This window comes from Papaver somniferum, chromosome 1 (assembly GCF_003573695.1).
Source record: "Papaver somniferum cultivar HN1 chromosome 1, ASM357369v1, whole genome shotgun sequence".
Taxonomy (NCBI): domain Eukaryota; kingdom Viridiplantae; phylum Streptophyta; class Magnoliopsida; order Ranunculales; family Papaveraceae; genus Papaver; species Papaver somniferum.
The window spans coordinates 169082261-169095588 of NC_039358.1; positions in this window are offsets into that span (position 1 = coordinate 169082261).

Here is a 13328-nt window from a genome sequence, read left to right on the forward strand (position 1 = left end):
AAGCATCTGCTAAAGGGAGACCGAAACTTGATAAGGGGAGGTCATCTTCATAATTCAAATACAAGTTTTGGCGGGAAAATGCATGCAGCGAGGAGCATATTTGGAGATCGAATTTCTACGTGATTTTAGGAGATTCAATGGTTGTATTTGGTACTTATGGACTATACAAGACTCAACAGGTCTGTTACAATCGATTGGACCTAACAAATTGGGCTGGAATGGCTGGGAGAAGTGATCAAAGTCCAAACAGGACACGTACGCTTCTGTTGAGTTTGAAGATTTTGTGAGGAATATTTGGGAGAGTTTCACGCTAGTGATTGTTGTACTTGGTCCTGTTCAAGTCTTGATAAGAGTTTGATGGCAAGTTTATAGCTAACAAACGCGTACAGGGAGATCACAAGAGAGATATTCTCTCAACAACGCAGAGAAGAAAAAAAAAGAAAGAAAAGTCGCGGATTCAGTAGAGATTTTTCGGGATTAGAGGACTATATAAGAGTTGGTTCAAGTCATAACGAGGGTTAGAAAAGTTTGGAGAGAAATAGGAGAGAGTTCAGAGTCGAAACGAGGAAGATACCATTGATTGTTGTTGCTGCTGCTGCTGTTCAAGGAGGAAGACGAAGAACGAAGAACAGACGCTCCTGGAGCGTCGTTCTTCAATAGCACCTACAGCAGCATAACTGTGTCGTTATTTTGCTGCAGTTCAGAAGTATCGTTTACAGGCAGTCTTTTTTCGAACATTATAACAGTCACGCTGTAACACTTATACAGCGTTGCAAAAATTCTGTTAAACACCATATCATCAATAAAAACATCTATTTAGCCATGAATTTATCTTGTGAGTGTGTTTTTGGGATGAGGAGCTAAACTCAAACCCAGGGGTGACAGAGGAAGTCATTCTCACAATAATTATGTGGTAATCTCTATTTTATTAATTTATGTAATATTTTTATATGATTGATTGCATTGATAAAAATGATTTAAATGGTTTTTATTAATCAACTGTGTTTTCCCTTGATAATGCATGCTTAGTTTTAAACTCTTGATGCATTATACTTGTGATTAACATTTGATATTTTGGAAAATCTGCTTTTGGCAATATTTAGAATCAACCCAATTATTTAAATTGCATAGTAAAAAAATATTAGATCACATAAGTATTGTTGAATGGTGGAATCTTAACCCCTATTTCTCAATAAAATTTTACGTCAGTTTGCTATTTTCCTAAATTTTATTTAAATCTAGAAATTTTGTTACCTTCACAAGTCTGAAAAGAACCTTTTTACCACTACAACTACAACCAATTTGAAAAAACCATCAGACCTTGGCAAGCACTTGGACGTGGCTAAGGATTTTGAACCATTTCCTTACCAAGATGGTTGATCGGGTCTGGCACATTATGATTTCACTGCACCCTTTAACGCGGAGTTGGATTCGACAAAGCTTTTGTCATAGGAAGAATTTGACTCGGCAATGGTCGTGCTGCCTGGTTATCTCCCCGGTTTCTATGATGGTAAGTTCATTGATATGTCTTACAACCCTGATCGTGCAGCTCGACAAGTTGGGCTTGACCAAGGGGTTCCCTATAGGTTTCCTCCTTTGGAAAGCTCTGATATTGGGGATGTCATCGCTAGCTTCGACCGTTATGTTTTCAAAGTAGAGACTTGTCTTTCTGATCGAGGAATCAATTTTACATTCAAGCATCCTATCCCCGTGCGTCCTTTAGCGGTTACTGAAAGGGCCCACGAGTACCATGATTTCTTGCGGCGCTGAGCTTTGAATTTTCTTTTGCGCGAGTTGTCTCCTCCTCGTTACTTGTCAGTTCAGGACCTTCGAGCACCTTCGAGCACTTCATGCATCTGGCCGAATTAAACTTGATGATGCTGTAGCCGCTGAACATTGTCTTGTTCTAGCCAATAAAGGTCGCTCCTTAGAGCCCTTAGTGACTTCTTGGGCTCCTCCTGAGTGTCACGAGCCTGCGAAGACGAAGAAAGGGACATTTTCCGATCGTAAGCCTCCACGAATATATGTGAGATCGTTTGCTATCCCTTTAGCGCCACAGGTACTTGTTGTCTCTTTTGCTTTGCATTTTCGTTATCCATTGTTCCGGCTCCCCCTTATTTTGATAAAATGGGTGGCGGGAATTACTTTCTCAGGAAGCTCCTCTTTCCAATCGCCTAGGGTGGAAGCCCCTTCTTACGTGATGGAAGAATACCTGAACATGCTCGAATGTGATTTGGATGAGAGGAGTCTAAGGAAGAAAGCAAGATGAGAGGCAGCCCAGTTATCTGCTCCGCGCCCTTGATCTTCTGCTAATACCTCGTCCTTGCAGCCTCAGCGGAGCCATCGAAGGAGCGCGTCACAGCCTCCTGTGGGTGCAAGTAGCATCCTAACGCCTTCATTTGTAGACCAGTTGAGGAATCTAGCGATTAACCTTCCTAAAGGAGATGGTTGGGTATCTCCGCGCCTTCATGTATCGTCAGTTCATCCTCTTCGGGCTGAAACCGTCCATGGTGAACCTCCGGTGTCTCCCAGTGCCGTTCTACAATCAATGAGCCCATCTGGGTCCAGTCGGTCGGTTTTTGGTGGGTCCTCATCCCACGTGGCATTAACCATTAATGATCCTGCAGGTGACTTCCTATTCTATACGTGTCTTCGTTCTTATTATTTCTTTCTCTTTCTCCCTCTCTCCTCTCCCTCCCTTTTTTTTTTATAAATCTAAGTTGTTTTTGCAATGGTGCTCATTTCTCATTTGTCAGGCTCCTCTAGTGGCTCTGAGTCGTCTTCTAGTTCCTCTTCTTCTCGCTCTAAAGCCGCTGATATTCTGCCAGATTTATCAATTCCTGAGGTTAGTCCCTTCCCTTTCTTTTTGCTTGTGCTTATTTATCGTCACTTTCTTTTGTTGACATATTTTCGTTGGCGCCAGGATATGCGTAAGAAGCGCAAGGAGACTGTTAAGCCTGACACGGATGGCATGCGACGCGTAGTCCCCGAAAGCGATGGGTCTGCTAAACACGCTAGGATGGATGGTGGTGGCTTGTATACCCCTTCATAGAAGCAAACTGATGCTCCTGCTTCTGATATACCAACCATCCCTGTTGTGTCAGAAGACTTTGAAGACGCGCGATTTCGTATCCCTTTGGTGGTGAGCGCCGCCGATGCTGGGGTAGTAGACCCTACTACCCACACCCTCGTCCATGGGTTCTGGGTTCCAACTATTTTTGCTGCCGCTTATAGGGACATCTTCGAGCGTGGTGGTGGTCATATGGCGAAGGAGGGTCTTCTGGACATTCGCATTTTGTGTATATGACTAGGAATCTTTTGGAAGTTGCGGACCGTCTTACGCGCGTAAGGGATGATCTTGTTGGTGCAACGACGTTACGTTGCTGGGAAACTGTTGTGCAATCTGCGGTTAATGTTAAGTTCCCGATAGTGTGGTTGGCGGAGGTGCTGGCACAGGTGAAGGGCCGTAATGACCCTCGTGGTCCGCTCACGAGTCAAATTTCTCAGTTAGAGGGGGAGCTGAAGAAGTGCTCGGAGACAACTTCTAGCAAGAAGGTGGTGCTAAATCTGTTACTTGCTGATGTTGGAGTAGCTAATGACGAGGTGTTACGAGCTGAGACCGCAGAAGCAACAGTTCGCGCTGAGCTTGAGAAGAAACGACAAGAGTTGGATAGGCTCTAATTTGCTTAAAGCGCTTCGTCCTTGTGTTGGTTTTCCCTTCATTTTCCTTTGTTGAACTTGTCTTTCAAGTGCTGTGTTTTTATTTGTTTGTTTTTGAATTGCGGGATATTGTGGTGTTTGATTAATTATTTCTGTTATTGGTATTTTATTATCCTTGATTAATTGCTTTGGATGTTTATGATTCTTCTTTCTTATTATTGGGTGGTGTGTGAGGTTGGGAGAGTGTTTTCCTTCCCCTCCCTCTTTTTTTTTTTAAGTATCGTCTGATAAAAAAATGGGAAAGAGGCGTTAGTAAAACGCGCCTACTATGTCGTGCAGGTACCTTTGGTTTTCCTGAGATTCTTGTGGATTTGTAAGCCAACCAGGCACTCTTGGCTGACCTGGGACCTTTTGTAGGTTTTTAAGTCAATCAGGCGCCCTTGGCTGACCTGAAACCTCTTGTAGACATGTCAGTCGATCAGGCGCCGTTGGCTAACCTAAGACCTTTTGTAGATTTGTCAGACAATCAAGCGCCCTTGGCTGACCTGAGACCTTTTGTAGATTTGTCAGTCGATCAGGCGCCCTTGGCTGACCTGAGACCTTTTGTAGATTTTGTTAGAGGATATCTCGGTCGACCTCGCATGCGTTGCTATATCAAGCATGTTTGTCAATGTTAGTGATCAAAACTATGAGTCTTGATTTCTAGTCTATTATAGCAAAGTCTCGGACTAGGATAGAAAAGTGTAGTTGAGCTCAAGGACTTCATGTCGATTCATCATATAACAACGAAGATCTACTCAAGGAACCGTGCAACTTCATCAAAAAAAAAGGTATGTGGAGACTTGAACTTATCTATCACTCAAAAATCTATCTATTCTATCTCCTACTTCTTATGAGACAAAAAGTCGTATGCTATATAAACTGGATCATACACATTTGACATTTCGAGCTGAGTATTCACTACTTATCTTTTTATCGAAATCGTGTGTTGGTAAAGCATTTCGCTTTGATCAAGTTTATCTTCACCTAGTGACGAAAGTCATGAAAGTTTCAATTACTTTGAGAATTGCTCTGACGTGAAACGGTCTGTGAATAACGACTATATAACGTCCTCTGAGAATGTCTCAATGATTGGAATGAGAGTTTAGATTACATAACCATGTATTCCTTAATCCAAAGTTTTCGAACTTTGTTGATTGAAAGAAACCGGAGGAATTGGCTTTGCCAAGTCCGCGAACCCAGTCCGCGAACTCGGTCCGCAAACTGACGGAAGTTCTCTTACCGAGAATTTCTGCTGGGATTTTCCAAAAACTCGTTTGCGTGTTTAGTCCGCGAACTGGCGGACATCTCTTTGGCGAGATTTTCTGCTGAGTTTGGAAAACTCCGTCGGTTGCCTTAAGTCCGCGAACTTGTTTGTGAGCTTAAGTGGTTATGATCTAAAGATGTGCTCTGAACATGAAACTTAAATTACTAAGGAATGCTTTATGCAAACCGTGGCTATAAAGTTCATGAGCCGATTCATCGAGTCGAATCATCTTTGTTTCAATTGTGTCTTGTGTAGTCACATAAGATCTCATAGAAATTGAACAACTCTCTAACTAGTTTGTTTGAGTCAATTGAACTAGTTATGGTGAAGAAGAACTAGGTTAATATGAAATGCTCATATGGTTAACCTTTGGGTTACTATGTTGAACCAACATAGACGTACACGTTTGGGCACGGTTTTCACAAACCCAATAAATGTCTACCCAAGTGTGTGTGACAAGCTAAGTTTTCGATCTAACGGTTGAGAAATATTATCTTGAATCTAAATCAAGTTTTCATCTAACGGTGAATATGGATTGCTTTGTAACTAAGGAAAAATCCTGATTTGAAGACTATATATAGGAGACATCTAGCATTGTGCAAAACTAATCCCCACATGTCTGTGTGATACTAATGCGCTCGCTAGAGTCGATTCTCCTTTAACCTTTGGTTTTCTTCTCTAAAACCAGGTTAACGACTTAAAGACTTCATTGGGATTGTGAAGCCAGACCGATACTACTTTTATTGTAGTTGTGTGATCTGATCTTGCATCTTCTATCGTACGAGTACAATCTTTGATTGGCTTGAGATCGTGAGAGTTCTCCGATAGGCAAGATAAAGAAGTCATAAACATCTTCATCTCACTGTTTGTGATTCCTCGACAAACCGCTTGTGTAGTCAAGAAGGATTGTTGAGAGGTGATTGATTAATCTAGGCTGTTCTTCGGGAATATAAGACCGGATTATCAATTGGTTCCTGTTCACCTTGATTTTATATCTTAAGACGGAACAAAACCTAGGGTTTTTATGTGGGAGACAGATTTATCCTTTGATAGACTTTTCTGTGTGAGACAGATTTGTTTATTATCAAGTCTGCGATTTTGGGTTGCAACAACTCTTGGTTGTGGGTGAGATCAGCTAAGGGAATCAAGTGCGCAATGTCCTGCTGGGATCAGAGGCGTAGGAGTACAACTGTACCTTGAATTAGTGAGAGACTGATTGGGGTTCAACTATAGTCCAGTCCGAAGTTAGATCGGTACCATCCAAGTTATTCCTTGTGTTTGATTAAAGACTCGCTATTGTTTTAGCTTGAGTAAATCAAAACAAGTGAGAGATATTGACTCCTTGAGATACTTTAATCTAGATTGAGTCTGATTGTCTAGTTGATTCTCTAGCAAAGTATTTCGGAGTTAGTCCATACAGATTGCTAAGCGAAATATTGGGTGGTGTTGTTAGACCCCCGCTTTTTCAATTGGTATCAGAGCAGGAAAACACGTTAAAGACGTTATAAGTCTGTGTTTGTGGCAATCTGAGTTTGTGGATAGAATCTCATACGCATACCAAAAATGCCTCTTAAAGCTGTCAACTTTGTCAAGTGTCTCGGAAATACCTCAAAGGGTCACTCCTTAGATGATTCTTCCGAATCCCGAGGTAAGAAGATTGTCCCATCCTGTTTTGGTCATTCTTCCTCCAATGAGACATTGGACATAATGACAAAGGCTGAAAAGGAGCTCACCAGAATTTCAAAAAATTCTACAGAGTTTGTTGATCTCAAGGATCATGTACAGCTCATTGATGAATTTGAAAAGTCTATTGATCGTGAACAGGTACTCTATAACATTATAGGGTCATTCTCTAAGGAAATTGAGAAACTCCTTCAAGAAAACAATATACAGCGTGAAAAGATTTGTGATCTTGAAAAGATGGTTAAATAAGGCTCAATTAGAGAAAAATGTTTGATCAAGACGCATTCATCTGATCTTGACAGACTTCGTGTTGAGAAAAAGAAACTTGAAGCATCACTTGTCATAGCCCATGGACAGTGCAATTCCTTGGAAAAGGAAAACTCTGTTTTAAAGAAAAATTCTTCTGCATAAGCTAATTCTCATGAGTTACTGTACAAAATGAAATTTTCTCCAGATGAAGATTGTGTCAAGAAAAGTTTTCATAACTTATAATCTTCTCCGGTGGCTATGAAGTTTAAACAAGTACCAGTTGTTGCTTCTCCTCCATGAATATGTACCTTATGTGGAAAAGGAAATCACTATGCTATCCATTATTTTACCAGAAAGAAACGTGTTTCTAAACTTCACAAATTGCTTCTTTCTACTGTCAATCGAGTAAATAGTCGGACGACTGCTACAGTGAAGGTCCCTTTCAAAGGAAACCAGACATCTTATAAAGATGGTCTCTCTACTACAAATCATTACAGGACATTTGTAAACTCTCGGGCTACCAATGAAAGCATGTCATGTGCTTATAAGAACAAATTTGGTAAATCTAAGTCTACTGTGTGGAGACCAATTTCGGAAAATCCCCTAGAACCTATTTCTAGAGGTCCTAGACTTTGTTATCAGAAAGGTTTCTCACCAGTGATTCCCAGAAGGACTGTGAGACGCACCCTTTTTCCTGGAAGCTGCAGTGAAAGGACAATAAATGCTGAGATAAGATATCCTGGAGGAAATTACAGCTACTCCCTCAGAACCTATGGTGAGACTATGTCTCCCTCTGCTACCTAACAGCAGAATGTTCTATTCTTGTGTCTAACTTGAGAGATACAAGGATAAGGATTTGAGAGATTCTCAAGTATTGTGCTATTTTTCTCTAGCTTGTATATCTTTTGATGTAATGCTCTTCTCTAATTTCCTTTTCTTTTGTCACTATGACCTTTTGGGATGGAGAATCTTTGAAAGATGCACAGTGTGCAATATTTCCTCTTAGGGCCATTTGTCTTTTGGTCGGCCCACGAACGTCCGCATCTCCTCAAGTAACTCTAGGGTTTCTATCCAGGTCATTCACAAACATATATAACTCTTGTACGTGTTTCATTTTTCTTCAGAAAAGAGCTCTATGGAAACTGTTCCCAAAGAAGAAGTTAACCCTATGGTTGAGGATGATCTCAAAGGATGTGATTCTGGTCAAGAGTTTATACTGAAGAAGATGCTTGAAATAAAAGAGTATAACTCTTGGATTGGAGAATCTGTCAAGGATCTGTTTCGTGTTCAGAATGAAGTTAAGAACAAAATGGCTAACCTTCAATTGCAGATAAACCAGCTTATTGATGGACAGGCGAAAATCCTTGGTACTCAGAATATCTTGATCAGAAATCAGAAGAAAGTTATCCTTGATTGTGCAAAGGCTCGTCATTATGCTCGCACTGTTGATCAGAAAGTTAATGTTCTAACTTATGAACATGGTGTGTCTACAGTCAACAGGATCAAGGATATCAGTGACTCATACTTTGATGGACCATTTTAGAGGTATGAAATTATCAAGGAAAACTGAGGATATTTTCAGATACCTAGTATGTCTTCTTTTGGATTAGTTGGAAGAATAAATAGCGTTTTGAATAGCGAAAATTGTGACTACACATCGCTATTTTTATTTTCATCTTCTTATGTTATTTTTTAGGTTTATTGGTTTTTAAATTCTAAAAATATTTGGAGGATGATATGATTGCAGTATTAATCTGTTTTGAAGTATTGCAATATTTTTATGGGATATGTATTGTTTGCGTCCGTGAACTTGAAGGTCTCATATTATGTTAAAAGTTAAGTCGTTCATAAATTGATATTCGTATTGATGAAAGAACGAATGGACTTTTGACAATTACAAAAGTTATGCCTATGCAGTCATTTATTTGATGGAAAATAGGATGAAATCTTTTGTTTGACAAGGATAAAGTCTATTATGTCGTTATGCAAATATTAATGGAAAATAGAATAGATCCTTGTATGTTATCCACGGTATTGATCTTCATTGATCCGTTTTGTTATGTTTTACCGCGAAGGCTCCATTGTGTATCTTATGTTGAGCACCTTACAACTATGTCGATTAATATTGGCCATGTTGGTTGTTCCATGAGATGCTATATGTTGAGCATTCTTGAACTAAATTAATCATCTTGATTGGTTATTTAGTTATTTGCTCCGAAAGTCTTCTTTTGTCGAGTAAAATCATTTGACAATTAAATTGATTGCTTCGGTGATTAGTTTGGTTGTGTATTCCAATTAGATTAATTATAGGTTCTCTTGTAATTAATCTAGTTGAGTTTGTCATATATTCCACAAGTTCTTGTATTGAGTATATGAACGGCTATAATAATCATGTTCTATTGGTTGATGTAGTCGTATATTCCGTAAGGTTTTCCGTATGTTGAGTATTTGAACGATTAAGGTAGTCATCTATGTGTGGTTATCTTAGTCGTAGATCCGTGAGTTTTCTTATGTTGAGCACAATCAATTAAATTGATCACTTTTGTAGTTTGATTTAGTTGCGTATTCCGATTAAATTAATCATGGGTTTACTTGTGATTAATTTGGTTGAGTTTTGGATATAGAAAATCATTTCCATGATTTTTGGTGTCCAATTAATAATCCTTCTTTTATTTCGAAATTAAGGTTGCTCTTGTTGTTCTTTCGGGAATGCCATCAAATGGGGGAGAGTTCTTTTGAACTTGTGCTTAATGGTAATATCTTGTGGGGTGTGCGGCTGTGGAATTTTATAGGGGTTATCTTGTATCTTAAAACTCCTTGATGAATGCATTTATCTTCGGATTTATGATTGCATCTAAATTAAGTTGGTATGTATTTTTCTTTTAGTCTATGAAATGTCTCTTGTGGAAATTTCATTATGATCCCGTTCTTTTACCTTTGCCAATTTTATTGACAAAAAGGGGGAGAAATAATGTAGTTCACACTACAAATACATATGGTTTTCGGATCATTGTGTAAGGGGGAGTCGTTTCCATGATCGAGATGGAGTATTGACTAAGGGGGTGTGATACATATCACCATGGTATTGTTGTTAAAGTCGTGATGCAATTGGACTTTGATGTTACATAATGATACTATGACACTGTATAATAATGATCGAGAATCTCGATTTCTCTCATTTTTATAGCTACGGATCTTCAACAACGGTGGTGCTAAACTTACAACCTTTGGGATCATTGGAGTACTCGGAAGGACGAAGATTTCAAGGAACGTTGAAGATTAGACTATGGAATAGGAGCCACTAAAGTTTATCTTTTTGTATTCCATATGTATTAATAGTTTTGTCACTAAAATTGACAAAGGGGGAGATTGTTAGAGCATAGCTCGGTCGACCTCGCATGCGTTGCTATATCAAGCATGTTTATCAATGTTAATGATCAAAACTATGAGTCTTGATTTCTAGTCTATTATATCTAAGTCTCGGACTAGGATAGAAAAGTGTAGTTGAGCTCAAGGAATTCATGGAGATTCATCATACAACGACGAAGATCTACTCAAGGAACCATGGAACTTCATCAACAAAAAGGTATGTGGAGACTTGAACTTATCTATCACTCAAAAGTCTATCTATTCTATCTCCTACTTCTTATGAGACAAAAAGTCGTATGCTATATAGACTAGATCATACACATTTTACATTTCGAGTTGAGTATTCACTACTTATCTTTTTCTCGAAATCGTGTGTTGGTAAAGCGTTTCGCTTTGATCAAGTTTATCTTCACCAAGTGACGAAAGTCATGAAAGTTTCAATTACTTTGAGAATTGCTCTGACGTGAAACGGTCTGTGAATAACGGCTATATAACGTCCTCAGAGAATGTATCAATGATTGGAATGAGAGTTTAGATTACATAACCATGTATTCTTTAATCCGAAGTTTTCGAACTTTGTTGATTGAGAGAAACCGGAGGAATTGGCTTTTCCCAGTCCGCGAACCCAGTCCGCAAACTGACGGAAGTTCTCTTACCGAGAATTTCTGCTGGGATTTTACAAAAACTCGTTTGCGTGTTTAGTCCGGGAACTCAGTCCGCGAACCTAGTCTGCGAACTGGCGGAAGTCTCTTTGCCGAGATTTTCTGCTGAGTTTGGAAAACTCTGTCGGTTGCCTTAAGTCCGCGAACTTGTTTGTGAGCTTAAGTGGTTATGATCTAAAGATGTGATCTGAACATGAAACTTAAATTACTAAGGAATGCTTTATGCAAACCGTGGATATAAAGTTCATGAGCCGATTCATCGAATCGAATCATCTTTGTTTCAATTTTGTGTTGTGTAGTTACATAAGATCTCATAGCAATTGAACAACTCTCTAACTAGTTCATTTGAGTCAATTGAACTAGTTATGGTGAAGAAGAACTAGGTTAATATGAAGTGCTCATATGCTTAACCTTTTGGGTTACTATATTGAACCAACATACACGTGCACGTTTGGGCACGGTTTTCACAAACCCAGTAAATGTCTACCCAAGTGTGTGTGACAAGCTAAGTTTTTGATCTAACGGTTGAGAAATATTAGCTTGAATCTAAATCAGGTTTTCATCTAATGGTGAATGTGGATTGCTTTGTAACTAAGGCAAAACCCTGATTTGAAGACTATATATAGGAGACATCTAGCATTGTGCAAAACTAATCCCCACACGTCTGTGTGATACTAGTGCGCTCGCTAGAGTCGATTCTCCTTTAACCTTTGGTTTTCTTCTCTAAAACTAGGTTAACGACTTAAAGACTTCATTGGGATTGTGAATCCAGACCGATACTACTTTTACCGTAGTTGTGTGATCTGATCTTGAATCTTCTATCGTACGAGTACAATCTTTGATTGGATTGAGATCGTGAGAGTTCTCCGATAGGCAAGATAAAGAAGTCACAAACATCTTCGTCTCACTGTTTGTGATTCCTCGACAAACCTCTTGTGTAGTCAAGAAGGATTGTTGAGAGGTGATTGATTAATCTAGGCCGTTCTTCGGGAATATAAGACCAGATTATCAATTGGTTCCTGTTCACCTTGATTTTATATCTTAAGACGGAACAAAACCTAGGGTTTTCTGTGGGAGACAGATTTATCCTTTGATAGACTTTTCTGTGTGAGACAGATTTGTTTATTATCAAGTCTACGATTTTGGGTTGCAGCAACTCTTGGTTGTGGGTGAGATCAGCTAAGGGAATCAAGTGCGCAATGTCCTGCTGGGATCAGAGGCGTAGGAGTACAACTGTACCTTGAATTAGTGGGAGACTGATTGGGGTTCAACTATAGTCCAGTCCGAAGTTAGCTTGGAGTAGGCTAGTGTATGTAGCGGCTTAATACAGTGTGTATTCAATCTGGACTAGGTCCCGGGATTTTTTTGCATTTGCGGTTTTCTCGTTAACAAAACTTCTGGTGTCTGTGTTATTTCTTTTCCGCATTATATTTTATATAATTGAAATAATACAGGTTGTGCGTTAAAATCATCAATTGGAAATCCAACCTTTGGTTGTTGATTGATATTGATTGATCCTTGGATATTGGTCTTTGGTATCGTCCAAGTTATTCTTTGTGTTTGATTAAAGACTCGCTATTGTTTTAGCTTGAGTAAATCAAAACAAGTGAGAGATATTGACTCCTTGAGATACTTTAATCTAGATTGAGTCTGACTGTCTAGTTGATTCTCTAGTAAAGTATTTCGGAGTTAGTCCATACAGATTGCTAAGCGAAATATTGGGTGGTGTTGTTAGACCCCCGCTTTTTCAGATTTGTCAGTCGATCAGGCGCCCTTGGCTAACCTGAGACCTTTTGTAAATTTGTTAATCAATCAAACGCCTTTAGATGACCTGAGACCTTTTGTAGATTTGTCAGTCGATCAGGCGCCCTTGGATGACCTGAGACCTTTTGTAGATTTGTCAGTCGATCAGGCGCCCTTGGCTAACCTGAGACCTTTTGTAAATTTGTCAGTCAATCAAGCACCTTTGGCTGACCTGAAACCTTTTGTAGATTTTTCAGTCGATCAGGCGCCCTTGGCTAACCTGAGACCTTTTGTAAATTTGTCAGTCAATCAAGCGCCTTTGGCTGACCTGAAACCTTTTGTAGATTTGTCAGTCGATCAGGCTCCCTTGGCTAACGTGAGACATTTTGTAAATTTGTCAGTCAATCAAGCGCCTTTGGCTGACCTGAGACCTTTTGTAGATTTGTCAGTTGATCAGGCGCCCTTGGATGACCTGAGACCTTTTGTAGATTTGTCAGTCGATCAGACGCCCTTGGCTAACCTGAGACCTTTTGTAAATTTGTCAGTCAATCAAGCGCCTTTCGCTGACCTGAGACCTTTTGTAGATTTGTCAGTCGATTAGGCGCCCTTGGCTAACCTGAGACCTTTTGTAGATTTCTATTCGTTGTTGATACGGA